We start from the raw sequence: 18,386 nt of genomic DNA on the forward strand, positions 1-18,386 counted from the left end.
AAGGAGGGATTAACTTTAACCTGAGGTTAAAGGTCAATGGCCTCAGCATTGATTGATGATGATCTGTTGAGAACACTAGGGAAGTGTTCAGCTAATCTCTCTAGGATCATGTCCTTATCACTAATCAATGTGACCCCATCAGCACTAAGTAGTTGTGATGCACCATAGGTTTTTGGTTCATAAATAACTTTCAGGGAATCATAAAAGTGCTTTGGATTGTTACTATCAGCATAAAACTGAATTTCATCTGCCTTCTTACTGAGCCAGGAATCCTGCATCTCTCTAAGCTTTGCTTGTACTTTACTTTTGATGGAATTAAATGCTGCAGTCTTAGAGTTGGATGAACTATCCTGCTGGTAAATCCTGTGGAGTTCTCACTTTTCATTTAGCAGCTCCTGGATTTCCCCATCATTTTCATCAAGCCAGTCTTGGTGTTTGTGAGTGTTTCGACCCACATGAGCAAATGCAGTGCTGTACATCAAATCTCTAGTAATATGGAGTGATCAGCCTTCTCTGCACAGTTAGTCTGGGGCTGATTCAAGCTGGAATTTTGTTATCTCTTTCTTAACTCAAGAGGGAGTTTTCCTTTATAACCTTCCATGATTTCTCTTGCTACTCCTTCCTAAAACTTAAACCCAGTGTAATCTGAAGCCCATATATTGCACAATAATAGGTCCCTGTCCAAACTCCACTTGATGGCTTCAGAGTGATTATCAATAGGAACTGTTGCTCTTTCTCTCACAGCTGGATTTACTTATTTTTTTTTCTTTTGCTCATTAAAGTGGTCATTCCCTGTTTATTTCTTAAAGAGGCCTATTAACTGCATAGGAAGTACCTCACTTTAAGTGAGTACCTGAATAGGACAAGGTCTCCCAGTGCATCCTGGGCCTTCTCCAGTCATCCTGGAGAAGTGATCCACTGGATCCAGATGACTCTGGAGGAGAAGTGAGCACAGCCCTCCCTCATTCAAAACAAAGTCAAGTGCAAGTCATATCATCATTTCTGTGATGCCATGATCTTCTTTGAAAACATAGGATGAACACAGACAGGTATTTACCAAAGTTTTGTCTTAGCCTTCTCATCTTTCAATGTGATATCATAATCTAATTTGCATTATATTTATTGTAGTCATCTTGTCTCCCCCATTAGGCTATAAGGACTTCATTGGTAGGGTCAGCTAGATGACACAGTGGACAGTGCAGGGTCTGGAGTCAGGAAGACTTCTCTTCTTGATTTCAAATCTAGCCTCAGAGACTTACTGGTTGTGTGAGCCAGGGCAAATCACTTAACCGTATTTACTCAGTTTCCTCATCTGTAAAATGAACTAGAGAAGGCAATGACAAATCACTTCAATATCTTTGCAAAGAAAATCCCAAATGAGGTCACAAAGAGTCAGATACAACTAAACAATAACTGAATTTCATTGATAGAGACAGTGTTCATTTGCCCTCATTCTCCCTCAGTGTGTACCACTGGTGTGCACTGCAAGTCATAGAAACTTAAGAAATGTATATTGAGTGAATGAGGATGTTACATGTCACTTCCAAATAGTTTCCTCCACTGAGAAGGGAGATATTTTCCCTTAGTAGCTGATACATATATCAACTTTTAGGTTCTTAAAAACACATTTAAACCCCCATAAAGTATATTTAAATCAATCAGTCATTCAATATTAAACCCCTAGTATGTGCTAGGAGCTGCGCTACATTTCCCAACATCCAAAATGTTCAAACTTCAGAAAAGCTGTAAACTGGAAAAATGATATTACTAGATTACATTTGTGCAACACTCAAGTTCTTTCTACTTGTAGCATGCCTTCTGGAGCTACTTTTTTCAGCTTCCACTCATATTGTCAGGATGGTTTACCAAAGGCTGGATGACATCTTACCTACTCTCTTTTATCGTCCTAGGGGTAACCCTGAAAGGTTGGATTTTTAAGTACTTTGACTTATGAACTTCTTCCCCCATGCTAAATTATTTGATTAATAATTTTCCAGTAGCCTCAGTTAATTTGTGGCAGAAGACATTTGCTAAATGGGTATAATGAGAACAGTCAGTACAAAACATTATCTCCAAAAGGGGTCCATGCTCTCCTTTTGTACACACCAGCAGTCTCAAACTTAAAATAATAATGGTTGTGAGGTAGACTTGTGGAGAAAGCATAGCCAGAAGTTATAAGGTATGAAAAATGGCAGCAGTTTATAAAGATATCTCTAGATTAATGTTTCCCAAACTTTTAGTTTGACCTAAAAGATTTAGGCTTAGAATATATTAAGGAACTATAACTGCCCATTGGGAAAATTCTAGGGGATTGAAAAACCTCCCAGAAAAGGGAAATGCCTTCAAGAAAATCTGGTAGAGAAATAAAAGAAATTTAGCCTATTTTTAGATTAAAATTGCTGTACATTTTTGATTTATACATAACTTCATATTTTAGAAGGAAAAATACTACAAAAAATACAGTATTTTTTTCAAGGGATCCCTGTTTCTATCATGCAAACCATGGAGTTCCCTAGAGCGTAGGAAATGGTGTCATAGGCAATCTTCTAGAGCAGGGGCAGGGAGCCTGCTTCCTTGAGGTCACATGCCACCCTCTAGGTGCTCAAGTGTGACTCTTTAACTGAATCTGAACTTCACAGAACAAATCCTCCCTTAATAAAAGGATTTATTCTGTGAAACTTGAACTCAGTTAAAAGGCTGCACTTGTTAAAAGGTCACTTGTGACCTCAAGGCCTCAGGTTTCCCACCCCTGTTCTAGAGTCAATAATTATTGAGTTTGAGTACCTTCTCCTCTCAGGTTGATTCTGCAGTCATTTTTTCAGTTTTCCTGTGCCATGTAGGTACAGACCCCCTTGCACAGATGAGAAGAGTGGTTCTGGTGGGGATAAGGCGAGGGTAGATTGGGGCGGTATTCTTCTACACAGGAGAGATTCCAAATGTTTTCCTCTGTGTTGAATCATTTGGAGGGAGTATGTTGGATCAATAAATTGCCCTGGAAATAAAATTGGATTTAGAGTGCCAATACCTGGGTTCAAAATACTATTTTTTGACCTTCTGTATATCACTTCATCCCTGTGGCTTGCAAATCAACCAGTCAAATCTACAAGCATTTCTAAAACTCTTGCTGCGTGCCAAGCACTGTGCCAAGAAAATCATAACTAACAGTCCATGCTCTCCAGGAGCTCACACACTAATGGGAGAGACAACATGCAAGCAACTCTCAATAAACAAAATTTATACCAGATAAATCTGAGATAATCTTAGAGGAAAGGCACTGGTATTAAAGGATCAGGAAAGTCTTTTTGCTGAAGGATTTCAATGGGAACCTGACAGAAGTCAGGGAAGCCAGGAGCCAGAGATGAGGAGGGGAGAACATTCAAAGCATTGAAAACGACAGTGGAAATGAATAGTCAGGAAATAGAGCACCCAGTGAGGAATAGCAAGGAGACCAGTGACATTGGCTTGTACATGGGTAAGGTGGAAGAGGCAGCCAAGGGGCACACAGAGTGCCAGGCCTGAAGTCAGGAAGGCTCATCTTCCTGAATTCAAACATAACCCCAGACGGTTACTAGCTGTGTGACCCTAAGCAAGCTACTTAATTGTGTTTGCCTTAGTTTCTTCATCAGTTACCATGAGTTGGAGAAGGAAATGTCAAACCACTCTAGTGTCTTTGTCAGGAAAACCCCAGATTGGGGTTACAAAGACTTGGACATAAATGAAAAACGATTGAATGACAACAAGGTGAAAAAAGAATGGAAAAGTAGGAAGGGATCAAGTTATGAAAAGCCTCAAAAGCCAAATAGAGGATTTTATATTTGATCTTGGAGGTAATAATGAGTGACTAAAGTTTAAGTGTGTATGTGCTTGTGTGTGTGTGTGTGTGTGTGTGTGTGTGTGTGTGCGCGCGCGTGTGTGTGTGAGATGGTCACTTAGGGAGCTGAGAAGAAGATGGGCCTGGAATGAGGACAGTCATGTGGCAAGGATGCCAATTAGCAGACTATTGCATTACTTGAGACATGAGGTACCTCATGAGATGCATACCTGCACCAGAGCAGTGACAGTGTCCCAGGAGAGAAGGAGCATATACAAGAGATGTTACAGAGATCGAATCAACAGGACTTGTTGGTAGGTTGGATGTAGGGGTTAAGAGAGAGTGTGTGGCTGAAAATAATACTAAGGCTGCCAGCCTGAGTAACTAGTGGGATGGTGGTATCCTTGACAGCACTAAGAAAATGAGGAAGAAGAGAGGGTTTGGAGGAGAGGAAAAGATTATTGGACATGCTGAGTTTTTAAAATGATATCCAATTTGAAATATCTATATATAGGTTTGGCGATGCAAGACTGGCAGTTAGGAGAGAGATCTGGGATCTATGAGAATCTGAGAATCACTAGCATAGAGATGATAATTGAATCCATGGGGGTGGATGAGATTATTCATTGTAATAGTGTAGAGGGAGAAGAGAAGAGTTCCTAGGCAAATTCTTGGAGTGGAATATTCTTGTAGGATAGGAGACAGATATTTAACACTCTTATTGTCCATTATTTAGGTCTCTTTTCTTGGACTTGCTGGATTGGAAATAGTATATTTTGCCTTTTATAGCAAAATTCAGGGACTTCAAATGGATTCATGGGTGATTATGGATCTCTTCAGTCTAGAGACAAGCCAGATGGTACAGAGGACAAAGTGCTGAATCCGGAGTCAGGAAGACCTGAGTTCAAAACCTGCCTCAGGCACTTACTATTTGCACGACCATGAGCAAGTAACTTAACTGATTAGCCTCAATTTCTTTAACTGTAAAATGGGTTTATTAATAAGAGAACCTACCTCACAGGGTTGTCATGGAAAATAAAATAATATTTGTAAATAGCTTATCTCAGTGAGCTGTCACTTTATTGGTGCTGTGGAAACGCTTTCCCCTTCTAGAATTTCCTTTTCTAATCAAAACACTGTACTATGATAAAAAGAGAAAAAGGGTTTTTATCTCATATCAGAATCAAACAAAGAGTTGGTAGGTCACTGCAAAACAGTACAGAGGGAAAAGGGAAAATAGCCCAGGACAGAGCCTTAGGGGATACCCATGGTTAGTTGGTGTGACCAGGATGAAAAATCCAGCAAAGGATACTGAGAAAGAGCAGAATGACAGATAGCAGAATTTCCAGGCAAGATCAGGGTCACAAAAATGTACAAAGAGTTTCAGTAAGGAGGTGATGATGCCAAAGACTGCAGAGATATCAGAAGGATGCTAAATGAGAACGGCTCTTGGATTTGACAAAACATCACTGGTGACTTTGGAGAGAGCAGTTTCAGTTCAGTGGTGAAGTCAGAAGTCAGACTACAGAGAGTTAAGAAGAAAGTAAGAGGAGACATTGTGGATTTTAGGGAAGGAATTTATGGAAGAGATACTGGATAACAGTTGGGATTGAAAGATGAATTGAAGGTTTTTAAGGATGGGAGAGACATGGATATGTTTGTAGACAGCAGGAAAGTATACAATTGACAAGTAAAGGTAAAAGACTAGTGATGGGGTGGAAATAATGGAGGGAACAATCTTCTGGAGAAGATGGGGCAGAATGGGATTACTTTCATATAGCATGAAGAAGGATTTGCCTTGGTAAGAAAAAGGGTCACCTACTTATGAGAGACAGGAATGAAGGAGGAGAAAGTGGTTGGTGGAAGATATCTGAGTGATATGAGATGAGGAAGAGGGGAAAAGAAACCCTTTGCCAATGGCTTCAATTTTTTTCAGTGAAATATGAAGTAAAGTTCTCAGATGGGAGGGTGGGGAGAGATAGCACCATGGGGATTTTAAGGAGGGATGAAAAGATGTGCGAAAAGTTACTGTGGTGAGTGAAATGCTAAATAGATTAGGCAAGTGTAAAAGGATTGCCTTGTCTCTGTGAGGGCTCATTTAAGATTGTGTAAAAGACACTTGTACCAGACCTAGCCTGGATGGTTTCACGATTCTCTTCAGCTTTATTCGGCAGAATGTGAGCAGGAGTGAAGGTGGCAGATGATGGGACTAATCCAAAGCTGAAGCTTGGCACACAAGAATGGCAATAAAATAAGAGGGGCAAGAGACCTGAGAGAAAAAGACAATGTAGAGTTGAACTGCTTAACCAAAGGATAAAGAAGAAGGGAAAATAATGTAGCAGATGCAGGGATGATGGTCTGGGAAAAAACCTGACAGATAAAAGGATTGGAGATCATGATGAGGATAAAGACCTAGGATAGGAGGGTTTATCAGGCAGAGAAGGTGAGGTAGGATGACAATGGATTATGATCAAAGTCCATGAAACAAAAGTGGAACAGCTATAGGTGATGGCAAAATCAAAAGTATGACCATCTCTGTGTAGCTGAGGTGCAGTGGAGGAGCCAGTCTGGGGAAATAAGTAAGTTGAGGAAATGGGAACTTAGGCTGTGGATTATTTAATAGATATTGATTGAATAACTTCAAAAGATGGAAAGTTATTTAGTGAAGGCAGCAGAAGATAGCCTAGAAATGACAATGAGGAGCAAGGAGTATTCCAACTTTCCACTCTAACCAGTGAGGGGGAAAAGGAGGTAGTACTGGGGAAGTATCAATGAAAATGCAATCAGTGTTGGAAAAGGGAGCCAGGTGAGTAGTGTCATCGGGGGGAACCAGGTTTTAGTGAATGCAATAAAATGGAAGGAACAAAAGGTTTTAAAATGGAAGTAAGTTTGCTATCTATGGAACAGGAGTTCCAGAGAGCATAGTGGAAAGAGTTTGGTGTTTTCAAAGTGAAACATTGAGAGGGCCAGGGATTGGATTGAGGGGGATGGAGAATGACATTTAAATAATTAGAGGATGGAGTCCAGAATTACTGACAAGGATTGATGATTGAATTCAGGGAGGTTATCGGGTTCACCCTAAGAGTGGAATCCATTTTTCCCCATCTATAAAATTAAGGGACTTGACTAGATAACTTAAAAGTCTAGAGTTTTGGATAGGATCAGAAGGGTCCTTGCCCCAAGATCTCTCTCACACATCCCACCATTGAAGTTAAGTGCTAGTCTTATAAGGTAATAAGGTAGAAGTGAGAATACAGTGACCATAATAGATGTCAGAGATGTTGTAGAGACTGAATTGACAGGATTTAAGCGTGAGGTGCTAGTATTTTCAAGCAAAGATCATAGTATCCCAGCTAAAGGCACTTCAGTGGCTATTTAGTGCTACCATGCACAAAAAAAGGAATTCTCCCTATAACATGCCATAAATAGGCAGTTGGAGATGCTAGTAGCCTGGAACTCAGAAGTGACAGGGAATGTTATATATTCATGAAAGGATGAAAGATTTATAGCACCATGAGTTATTACTATGGCTCTGGTTAAGAGATAATCTGTTGGTTGCAAGTCATTGAATAGTTAACAAAAGGAGGTTTACTTTGCCCTAACACAGCAAGGACATATAGCAAGGATGCAATGGGACTTAACTTCTTTGGATAAGGCCCCCTTCTTTTTCATATAAAAATGTGTGAGCTGCAAGCTAGGGTAAGATAATTCATGCAGGCTTAAAAATCCACCATGTTCATGACTGGGACCGAGCAGTTGTGTCAGGGAATCTGGGGCCAATCTGGTCCCAGGGAAAGCCTTATTTCCTTTTAGGGAAAGCTAATGCCTAAGATTAGGGAAAGAGAAAGGGCCTCTCCATACCCTGGGTAAAAGAAGGTGCATCAAGGAGATGCTGATAAATATGAATTCTGTCACAGTATCGAAGGAGTCTAGTATCAGGCAATAGGCAGAAGTCTAAGCAGGCAGGTGGTTGGTGTCTCATGGACTGGGCATTAGGTAACTGAGACCCCATCATGTAGACTGGAGTTTAAGTTTCAGACTAGAAGTCTGGGGGAAGGAGACAAGGCAGGAATCCCGTGCAGGAGGAATTGAGGTACCAAGCAAGGACTGACGAAGGTTAGGGGGAATCTGAATAAGAGGATTTAAAACAAGAACATAATTACTAAAACAGTACAAAGCAAGGATGTGGTCGTACAAAATAACAAAAAAAGCTGAGTTCCCAGAAGAGGAATATGAAGTCAGCCTAGCATCATCAAATAGCAAGACTGCCTTAATACTAGGTCTCATTCAGAACCATAGGCTGACAGACATACACCTTTGGAAATCACATTTTCAGAAGGCATTTGGAAAACTAGAGTTATTCTAGACTGGTGTGTCCAGGATAGAGAGGGAGCTGAAAATGCATTCCAGACAATATGATAAAACTGAATCACATTATTGAGATTTTAATCCTGGCTTTGCTACTTATGCCTTATTTTATCCTTATTTAACCATTCTGTTCCTCAGTTTCCACATCTCTAAAATTAGGAGATTGTACTAGATGGTCTCTGAGATCCACATTAGCTCAAAATCCCTGTTAAACTGTTTGAAGGACCTGAAGTTTAAGCTATATAAGAGAAGTCTCAGGAGGTGCTATGGTTGCTGTCTTCAGATATTGGAAACATGGTCATATATCAGTTAGATTAGCCCTGATTTGTCCTAGGGGACAGGACTCCCAACAATGAATAGGAGTTACAGGGAGGTAGATTTGAGATCAAGGTAAAAACTTCCTAAGAATTAGAGTTCAGAAATAGGATAGAATCATTCAGAGGGAGGTTTTCATGCAGAAACAGGACGAACACTTACTGAAGATATTGTCTACAGCGTTGTTGCTCAGGTAGGTTTTGACTGAGATGACTTCTAAAGTGCTTTGTAACTGAGAGTCTATGGTTCCATGATTCTTTCATTTTCCTTTGTCCTGAAGCTGGTTTGTTTCCAGGCTGAGATTTGCAGATTCAACTGAAGTAGCTTCAGCTGTGGAGACTTTTTTTAGTGATATGTGAATAGGTCATTAGAAAGAGATTCAAAAGAAAATTTAAGAGAGAAATTAAATTTGGATTAATAGGTGATAACAAGGGCAAAAGACATACACACTGGCTCCATTCCATGGACAACCTCTGAGTGCTTCTACTTCTTGGCATCCATTTTTCTTTCCTTCTATTAATCTGAACCATTTTGGGTCTTAAGCATGACTATTAATTTACAGGAAAGTATGATTTGAGTGATATAATTCAAGACATATATGATCAGAAAATGATACAAACAAATCCTATATAGTAGGAATAAAATAACAGATGGATAGACTAAATGTTTCATTAATATCCAGAAAATGACAAAAGACATGTTAACATGGAAACTTTAGCATGTTGGATTTATCTTCAGTGGCAGATCTGTAGGTAATGTAAACAAGACTCAAACAATATGAGAAGGGTGTGGGTGTGTTTTTATTTGTACTAGTGGATGGAATATTAATATGTATTATGTTAAAGTATTGAAGCATGATTCCATTCATAAATTATACATAAATTGCTTTGGTAAAATTCTTCTAAGAGAATCAATGTTAGTAAAATATCTAGATGAGGAAAGGTGGTAGAAGGGTGGTAATTCCATGAGAAGAAATAGGGAAATTAGGAAAGGGGGCAGATTATTTTAGGGGGAAATGTGTTCAGTTGTGAACATCTTAAGTTTGAGGTATTGGTGACACATCCAGGGCAGTCAGTCAACAAGCATTCAACAAACATTTGTTGAGTACATCCTATGTTCCAGTTACCATGCTGAGCTCTGGGTATACAAAGGAAGTAAAAAACAGTCCCTGTTCTTAAGGAGCTCATGGTTTCATGAAGAGGTAGGCAGGAAGGCATTCGGAAGTGTGGATTTTTAGCTTGAGAAAGAAGCTGGGACAGAAGTTTAGAGATTGGGAAGCATTATACAGAGAGTTCGTAGCTGAGGCTATGAAAATAGATGAGATTGCCAAGAAAGAGTGTAATGAAAGGAGAAAAGAGAAGTGAGGACAAATCTTTGGGGAGACCTATGTGAGTGGGAAGAAAAAGAGAAAGGAAGGAGACAGGAGCGATAGGGGAGGTATGAGGACAATCAGCATGGTTCAGGGTTACAGAGGCCAAAGCATTTGAGTTAAAATAATGAGGGAGGTGACCAGCAGGATGTATGTAAAATGAGAAAAAGTCATTGAATTTGAAAACTAGAAAGCTATGGGTGCTTTTAAGAGTAGCTTCAGGGGACTGATGGGAATAGAAGTCTAACGGCAAGGAGTCAGGTAGCGAATTACTCTTTTAAGAAGTTCAGCAGTAAAATGGAAGGGAAAGATGATATGGTAGTTAAAGAACATAACATTTTAAACAGATTTTATCCCCTCCTTTGGTTGAGGAGACATGAACATATTTGCAAGGAGAGGTTTATATGACATTTGACAGTTTACAAAGTACTTTCCTCACAACAACACTATGAGGTAGTATAGATAATGCTATCCTAATTTACAGGTGGAGAAACTGAGGCTCCGAGTCATTAAGAATCAGAGCTGTAATTCATACCCTGGTCATCTGATCCCAAATCCATTTCTCTTTCTGCTTTATCACATGCAATCAAAGGAATATGCAGATAGGTCAATTCCAGTAAAAACAAGGACACATTTCTTCTCTGTTACAGGAAGAAAGTAATACATGACAGTATGAGTGAAGATATAAAGAAATTTTGAGGTGTAGATGAAGAGAGTTGATTATGGAATTTTTGTTGGGTGGCTTTGATATTAATCTTTACTAGCTGAAAAGGGGATAAAAAGGTAGGGTTTGATTTTGACTAACTATAGTGAAAAAAGGGAATAAACATCACACAGAGTAGCCAAAGTAGTCTGGGAATATGAAATTATAGTCAGGGCAGTTAGGTGATTTTCTCAAGTTACACACAATAATAGTTCAGGAGGTGGAGCAGAAAATCAGGTGATTCACGTTATCCAGAATTGATGATTAGCTATGTGAATCACGAAAGGCTAAAGGATTGAGGAATTCAAAGTTAGTCAAAACTAAATTGTTGAACTATTTTGAGGCAAGAGAAGATGTAACAGTGATATAACCTGGGAGAGAAGAAGGAAGTCACGAGTTATTTTTATTTCACTATTCCTGGATGAATATGTTGAAATAATGGAACTTTAGGTCTTGAAAACTACCTTAAAGATTGTCTTAACCACTCTTTTCCTTGCGTAGACAAGGATATTAAAGGTCAGAAAATCCTCATAGAGAAGTCATATAATACTATGACCTATCTGTATTGAAGAGGGAGAAGGTGGTGAGAAGTGCAAACATATATTTATTGAAAAATAAATATTTATCTGTTACTTTTCTCCTTTATTCTTGAATTGGGGGAAGCTGAAGAATGCAGGTTTCCAAACTAATCCTGATACGTCATTCAGTACCCTCATTGTCTCAAGACACTAGGCAAAATTGAAAAGTAGAAAAGTTTTATTGGTGCTATTTTCATATTAACCTCTGGTCACTGTTTTCTGATTTCTTCAGTCATGGTCCCTGATATACACCACCTTCAGACCACTTGCCTCCTGACCCAATTGAAACTTAAAGAATGTAGGTGCTGAGGAACTCTGATATGAATAACTGTTAAGTAATGAGAAGAGTACTCACTTTGTACTTAGAAATTTATTTATAAGCAAAAGCTAAGAACATGAGATACTTTTAAGTCAATAAAAAGTATATTTTGTGTATAAAAAGCACGCACAAATAGGTCATATACCATGTTTATCCTACTTTCATTTATCCATACTTGAAACAAGCCTATCTCTTGAGCCTAAGCTTACCCAAATAGGGTCTCCTGTTTACAGGGTGACAGTTACCCTATGTACCTATAGGTACAGGGTTTAAGGTGAGATGTTGAGATTAATCCATTTCAATGTGATTAATTTTGCTTCCTTTATTCTACTCCCAATTTAGTGATGGAAAGTCACTAAAGTCTCATTGATCTCTGATTTCCAATCAAGCATGAATCTCTGGAATTGATTCATTCAGCTGCCCCACTCTGCCACAAGGATGTTTCCACTGTAGTTGGATCATTCACCATGCTGCGTGGGAACCATCATTTCCATAAGTTTCTATCTGTACTGTTTAGCCAACTATAAGTAAAGGCCCAATGGGAGTTCAGTTGAGACAACCATGGCTGACTTTCCATTCCATTTCGATTTGTTCGGCTCCTATAGAAACAAACTAAATTTAATAAAGTATTTGGGCTAAAATTACGTTGTGAAATATTACATCTTTTATTTGAAACACCATTTAGAAGTTTATCATTTCCTCATAAGAAACATTTTGGACAAGGTTTTACTAGATTGGTTCATCAGGAAAATGCCTTAGACTCAGCATATTTGGCTTTCATCTGAGTATTTTATTTAGCAAGGTACCTTATCATGTAATAGTGGACAAGAGGAGGTGATGCAGGTTAGATAATAGTACAATTAGGTGGCTTTCAGAACTGGTTGAATGATCGGATCTGAGATTGATGATTAATGGATGGATATCAACTGGGAATGGAGGTGACTAGTGGAATGCCCCAGAGATCTGCCCATGCTCCTCTTCTCTTCAATATTTATATTGATGATTTCAGGCTTTTCAAATTATTGGATAACACGAACATTATAAAGATAGCTAAAATGTTGTATGAAAGAATTGGGATCCAAAAAAGATTTTGATAACCTAAAATAAATCTAACAAGATGAAATTTAATCAGGGTAAATGCTAAGTCTTTCTGTCCTTGAGTTTAAAAACATTCGTAGAATATACAGGATGCTTAACCTGTAAAAAGATCATTTTGTGTGTTTTTGCCCCATTGGAATGAAAGTAGAATATTAGTCAAGTGTGTGCTAAAATAGTGAAACAAAAAGAAGTAACAAGAGCATCAAAAAATCCCCAAACCTTAGATGGTCTTAAGTTACATTAATAGAAACATAGGGTCTAGGACTAGGGAGATGACAGGTCCTGTAGTCTTCTGATCTGAAAGTTAAAACTTTCCTGTTCAATTTGACAAGGAAATACATCAACAAGTAATAGTATGTTCTAAGAAGGTAAAGAAACCAGAAATTTTCAAGGACCTGGGGGCATTTAGCCTAAAGGAGATAACCATAATAACTCTCTCCATATGTGAATAATTCTCTTGTGGAAGAAAAACAGACTTTCCTTGACTTCAGAAGACAGAATGCCAATCAATGGATTGTTTTAAGTTATAAAGAGGCAGATTTTGGTTCAATATGAGGAAGAAGTTCCTAGTTACTCGATTGTCCCATAGTGGACTGAGCTGCCTTTGTTACTGGAAATGTTTTTAATGGAGCCTAGACTGTTTTCTTTCAGGGATGCCCTGAAGTTAGGGTGAAGGAAGGTCGTAATAGATGACCTCTAAGGTTCTTTTCAGCCCTGAGGTTCTAGGAAATTTATAAAAAAGTTATTTATTCTTGGTGTGATGAAGATTGAAAAAATGGTTTCATGTTCAGATGCCTGTTCAGAAGTAACCAGCAACCACCTCTATTAAGGTGTGTTGCTGTCTGTAACACAATATATAAAGACATCATTGAGTGACTCAATACTGTGTTGTTAAGTGAAAATGGGGCTCAGCTTAACTTTAATTAGGAAAATCAAACCCCCTTTTTCTTTTAGAAAATATAAAAATATTTAATTTTAGGCTCTAGCAAAAGATAGTTTTAATCCTTATCTTGAAAAAGTAAATGATAATTTCCCTTTAGTTGAGGATAGAAAATATTAATTGGTTCCTCTCCCCCAAATAATGTATGTTCTTTGTTGTCCTTAAAATCTTGAACCTGTTAGTGAAATAGTATAATCTGGTAGTAACCTGATAGAGGCATATTGCCTTTTCTTGGTCACCAGTATCTGCAGATGATGTGCTCTATCGATTTTAATCACATTGGGCTTTTTTAAAGTTCCATTGTAAGATTTCAGAGGCTCACCAAAGGAAGAAATACATGCATAAGGAATTTTACTCTTTTCTCTGGAAACACAATTATTAATATCTTATTCCTTTGTGACTTCCTGTTAAGGCATAGTGGAGACTCCTAAGGTATGGAGTTTGAGAACCTCAGATCATTGGTATGCTGATATATTTATTATTCTCCTTAATATTCTTATGGACCCATGATTTTCCCAATATGGATATACCTTCTATTGATACAAATCACTGCCCTTCCATGCATTTTCTTCTTGTGTAATTTTAGCCTCTGTCTTTTCATGAATCTTTCCAGTGCACTGGTGACCTTCTTTTATGTTGTCTTTTAATCTTGGGGTAGATTGATTAGAACATTAACATAATTAGGGATCCTAGAAGAGATAGCTGACTATAATTTGAAAGAGTTGCAAATTGGCTTCATGCCTTGTTTTTGCATCTGTTGAATGGGGTGTGTATGTTTCAGAAGACTGATGATTTTAATCTTTATGAACTATGATGAAATTGGGTAACTTGTAATTTGACACTACCACACTACTGTTCCATTTATCAGCATGGTTTAGTTTTGTTTTTTAAATAGACTTAAGGTACGAGTGTCTTTTATTTTTAAACGAGATGGTTAATATGTATTTGAAACTGAAAGGCACAGTAGGAAGTTCTCTAGGTTATTTCTGTCAGGATAATCCTAACTGAGAAGTAGTTAACTATACTGACATTGAATCTGGGTAGTTTGGTATCAAGTTCTAGCTTGTTCCTATAGACATTATATGATAGTGGTATACTTTCAATTAATTACCCTTGCCATGTGGTAGGCCATGTGGAAAAGTATAAAGAGCATGAGATTCATAGTCAAAATTCGTAGTGGATCTAATCTTTATGGTTTCATGACCACTTCATATTGTATTTAGTAGCTTGGGAGTAGGAGCTAAGGATTACCATGGTGTAATGGTGTGGACAGTGGAAGGACAAGGAGGTAAAAAACTCAACTTTGGAAAACAGTGCCTTGTTAAACTGGTTAACTTTAGGGTCAAAAAATTCAAAGGAAGGAAATGGGAGGTCAACATATGGCCACTGGGAGAACAAGGAGAGTGTAAGGGACTAGTCAAGGGCCAAGGAGAGGATGAAGAATCTTACAGAGTAAGTTAGTGGAAAGTAGAAGGACAGGAGATTGTGATCATTGGGGAAGTTTAGAGTTCAAAATCTAAGAGATGGGATATTTCAAATGACATTAAGGTCTAAAACATGACCGGGCTAATGGGTAACTGAGGTGAGGCAGAGATCATGGGATATGAGGGTGTTAATAAATTGGGTAACTAGGTTGTTCAAAAGGCTTTCATTGTGAATACTGAAGTAACCAAGGGTGAGAGGAGAGATTGGACTGGAACGGAAGACTGTACCAAGTACCAACTCATTGATAAAAGAAAGCGAGGGACTTGAAGTTTGATAGATGATGACAACAAAGATCTGGATGGGAATGATATTGGAGGTATTTTCCCCAAAATTGAATTTTATTGTTTTACCAATTAATAATTTCTTTCTCTCTGTCTTTCTCAGTCTGTCTCTCTTTCTGTCTCTGTCTGTCTGTCTGTCTCTCTGACACACACATACGCACACATCCTTCCAAGGAACAATAAAAAGAAAACCCACGTAACAAATATAAAGAGTCATACAAAACAAATTCCCATATTTACCAAGTCCAAAAATGTATTATTTTATTCTGTATTTTAAGTCCATCTCTTCTCTGGCAACAGGTAGAGTTTGTCATTGTATTGATCAGAGTTTTAAATTCTTTTAAAGTTTTTTCCATATAATGTTTTCCATATAATGTAAATAGTTCTCTTGGTTCTGCTCACTTTACTCTCCATCAGTTCAAAGAGGTCTTCCCAGTTTCCTCTGAAATTGTCTATTTTGTTATTTCTTATAGCACAATTCCATTATATTCATATGCCATAATTTATTTTGCAATTGCCTAATAGATGACTGTTAACTCTAGTTTCCAGGTTTTGTCTCCTACAAAAAGAATGTGTGTGTATGAACATATAGGTCTTTTTCCTACTTCTTTGATCTCATTGCTTTATGAATAGCAATGGTCTCATGTGGTAAAAGAATATTCTGTTTAATGACTTTATGGTCATAATTCCAAATGAGCGTGCTAATTCACATCTTCATCGTTAGTGCATCAGTGTGTCTCTTTACAGAACATCCTTCTACCATTTGTCATTTTCCCCTTTTGTCATCTTTGCCAATCTTAAGGGCATGAGATCATTTGGTGTAGTACCAAAGAAGCAAGTTGATTTAGGTGGCATTGTCATTTTTATTTTATTTGCTAGGCTTTCCATGAACAATTAATATTTCTTCAGTTATTTAGATCTGTTTTCATTTCTGTAAAGAGTGATTTGTAATTGGATTAATATTATTCCCAAGTGTATCTTTGTAGACTTCCAAATGTTTTACATGTTTCTTGGTTATTTATTTTATATTCTCTTAACTTTGATAAATTTATTTTTTCAATTAATTTTATTTGACTCCATGGTTTTATAAATAAAATGTATCATCTGGAAAAAAGTGATAAAAAAGTGATAACTGATTCCTCTTTGACTATGTTCATTGCTTTTATTTTCCTCTCTTTGCTAGCATTTCAAGCACTGTTATGAAGGTTATCTCCATTTTTATCGCTCACACAGACACATACACAGACATACAGACACACACACACAGACACACATACACACAGACACATAGACACACACACACACACACACACACACATACACACACACACACCCCTAACATGCCAGTTTGCTTGTTGTCTCCCTCATTAGAATGTGAGCTCCTTGAGAATAGCGACTGTTGTTTTTGGTCTTTTCTTTGCATCCCTAGGGCTTCGCAAAGTGTCTGGCACATGGTAGGTAACTGCTTATTGACTTGACTTTGTTAAATAGTAGTGAACATTTTTGCTGTATCCTGATTTTAGGGAAAGGTATCCAATTTTTCTCCATTATATTATAATGTTTATTATTATTATTTTTATAATATTATGCATAATATTATAGATATTATTTACCATAACAAGAAAAGTCCACTTACTTTTATGCTTTCCAATGGTTTTTTTCTTTAAAAAAACACAAACAGGTTTTAGATTTTTTCAAAGGGCTTTCGGCATCTATTGATATAATTATTTTCTTTTTAATTTAATTTGTTACATATATCTATATCTATTTATCTATATCTGTATCTATATCTATCTATCATCTATCTATCTATCTATCTATCTATCTATCTATCTATCTATCTATCTATCTATGTCTGTCTGTCTGTCTGTCTGTCTGTCTGTCTGTCTGTCTATCTGTCTATCTTCCCCACGTGAAACTAACATTACATTACTGGTATTATTCTAATCTAGTAATATTGTGCAATCTTCTTAGCATGTTGTTGTAGCCTCTTTGCTAATATTTTACTTTAAAATTTTGCATCATTAGGGATACATCTATAGTTTTCTCTGCTTTATCTCTCCCTGATACGAGGCCATGTTCTGTATCACAAAAAAAGATTGAAAAGGTCTTTTATGTTTCTATTTTTCACAAACATTTATCTAACACTGGAATTAATTTTCTCTTAATGTTTGGTAAAGATTCACTTCCAAATTCATTTGATCCTAGAGTTATTTTCCTTGGGAGCTCATTTATTATTTGTTCAGTTTCTTTTTTGATATTAGTTATTTTAATAATCTATTCCTTCTATTAATCCTGACATTTTATATTTTTAGGATCTCTTTCTGGAGATGATTGGTAGAGTCCTTATACTTCTCTTTGCCCTTTGCTTCTAAGATATTGGGCAATTTTCCTTCATAATTTCTTGAAATATGATGTATAGGCTCTTTTTAAAATCATGGCTTTCAAGTTGTCCACTAATTTTAAAATTATCCTCTCTTAAGCTATTATTTGGGTCAGTTGTTTTTTTCAGTGAAATAGTTCTATTTTTTTTTCATTCTTTTGATTTTGTTTTATTGCTTCTTGATGTCTCATGGAGTCATTATCTTCCACTTGTCTTATTCTAATTTTAAAGACATTTTTAAATGAGCTTTTATAATCTCTTTTTTCCATTTGACCAATTCTGCTTTTTAAGGAGTTCTTTTCTTAGTGAGGGTTTTTTATCTCTTTTGCCTTTTGGCCAAGCTGGATTTTTATGGTACTCTTTTCTTCAATATTTTGTGCATATGTGTGTCTCTTTCACCAAGTTGTTAAATTCTCTTTTCATAATTTTATTATATTGTTTTCATTTCTTTATCTCAAATTTTCCTTACCATTCTTATTTCATTTTTAAAATCATTTTTTTCTCTTCTAAATAAATCTCTTTTTGTAGTTCTTGTTAGGTTTGTTGCATCCCCCACCCTCCACCTTTAAGGTGTTACCGTCCCCAAACACAACACTCCATTTTCTTCTTCAGTTTCTTTCCAAGGCTCTTTTATCTATGTAATACAAAACATCCTTCTCTGATTATCTCTTTTAATTTACTTATTTTTGCTTTTGCTTTGTCTGATATTATGGTTGTTATTCCTGTGTCTTTTACT

At 37.1% G+C, this 18,386-nt stretch overlaps 1 protein-coding gene across 10 annotated transcripts in view; it reads left to right on the top strand.

The window, feature by feature from the left end:
• The window catches only part of STK33 (serine/threonine kinase 33), a 283,094-nt gene that overhangs the window by 110,933 nt on the left and 153,775 nt on the right, over positions 1 to 18,386 (top strand). The gene's annotated exons all lie outside the window — the stretch shown is intronic.

The sequence above is a fragment of the Notamacropus eugenii genome, chromosome 6 (genome assembly GCF_028372415.1).
Source record: "Notamacropus eugenii isolate mMacEug1 chromosome 6, mMacEug1.pri_v2, whole genome shotgun sequence".
In the NCBI taxonomy this organism is placed as follows: domain Eukaryota; kingdom Metazoa; phylum Chordata; class Mammalia; order Diprotodontia; family Macropodidae; genus Notamacropus; species Notamacropus eugenii.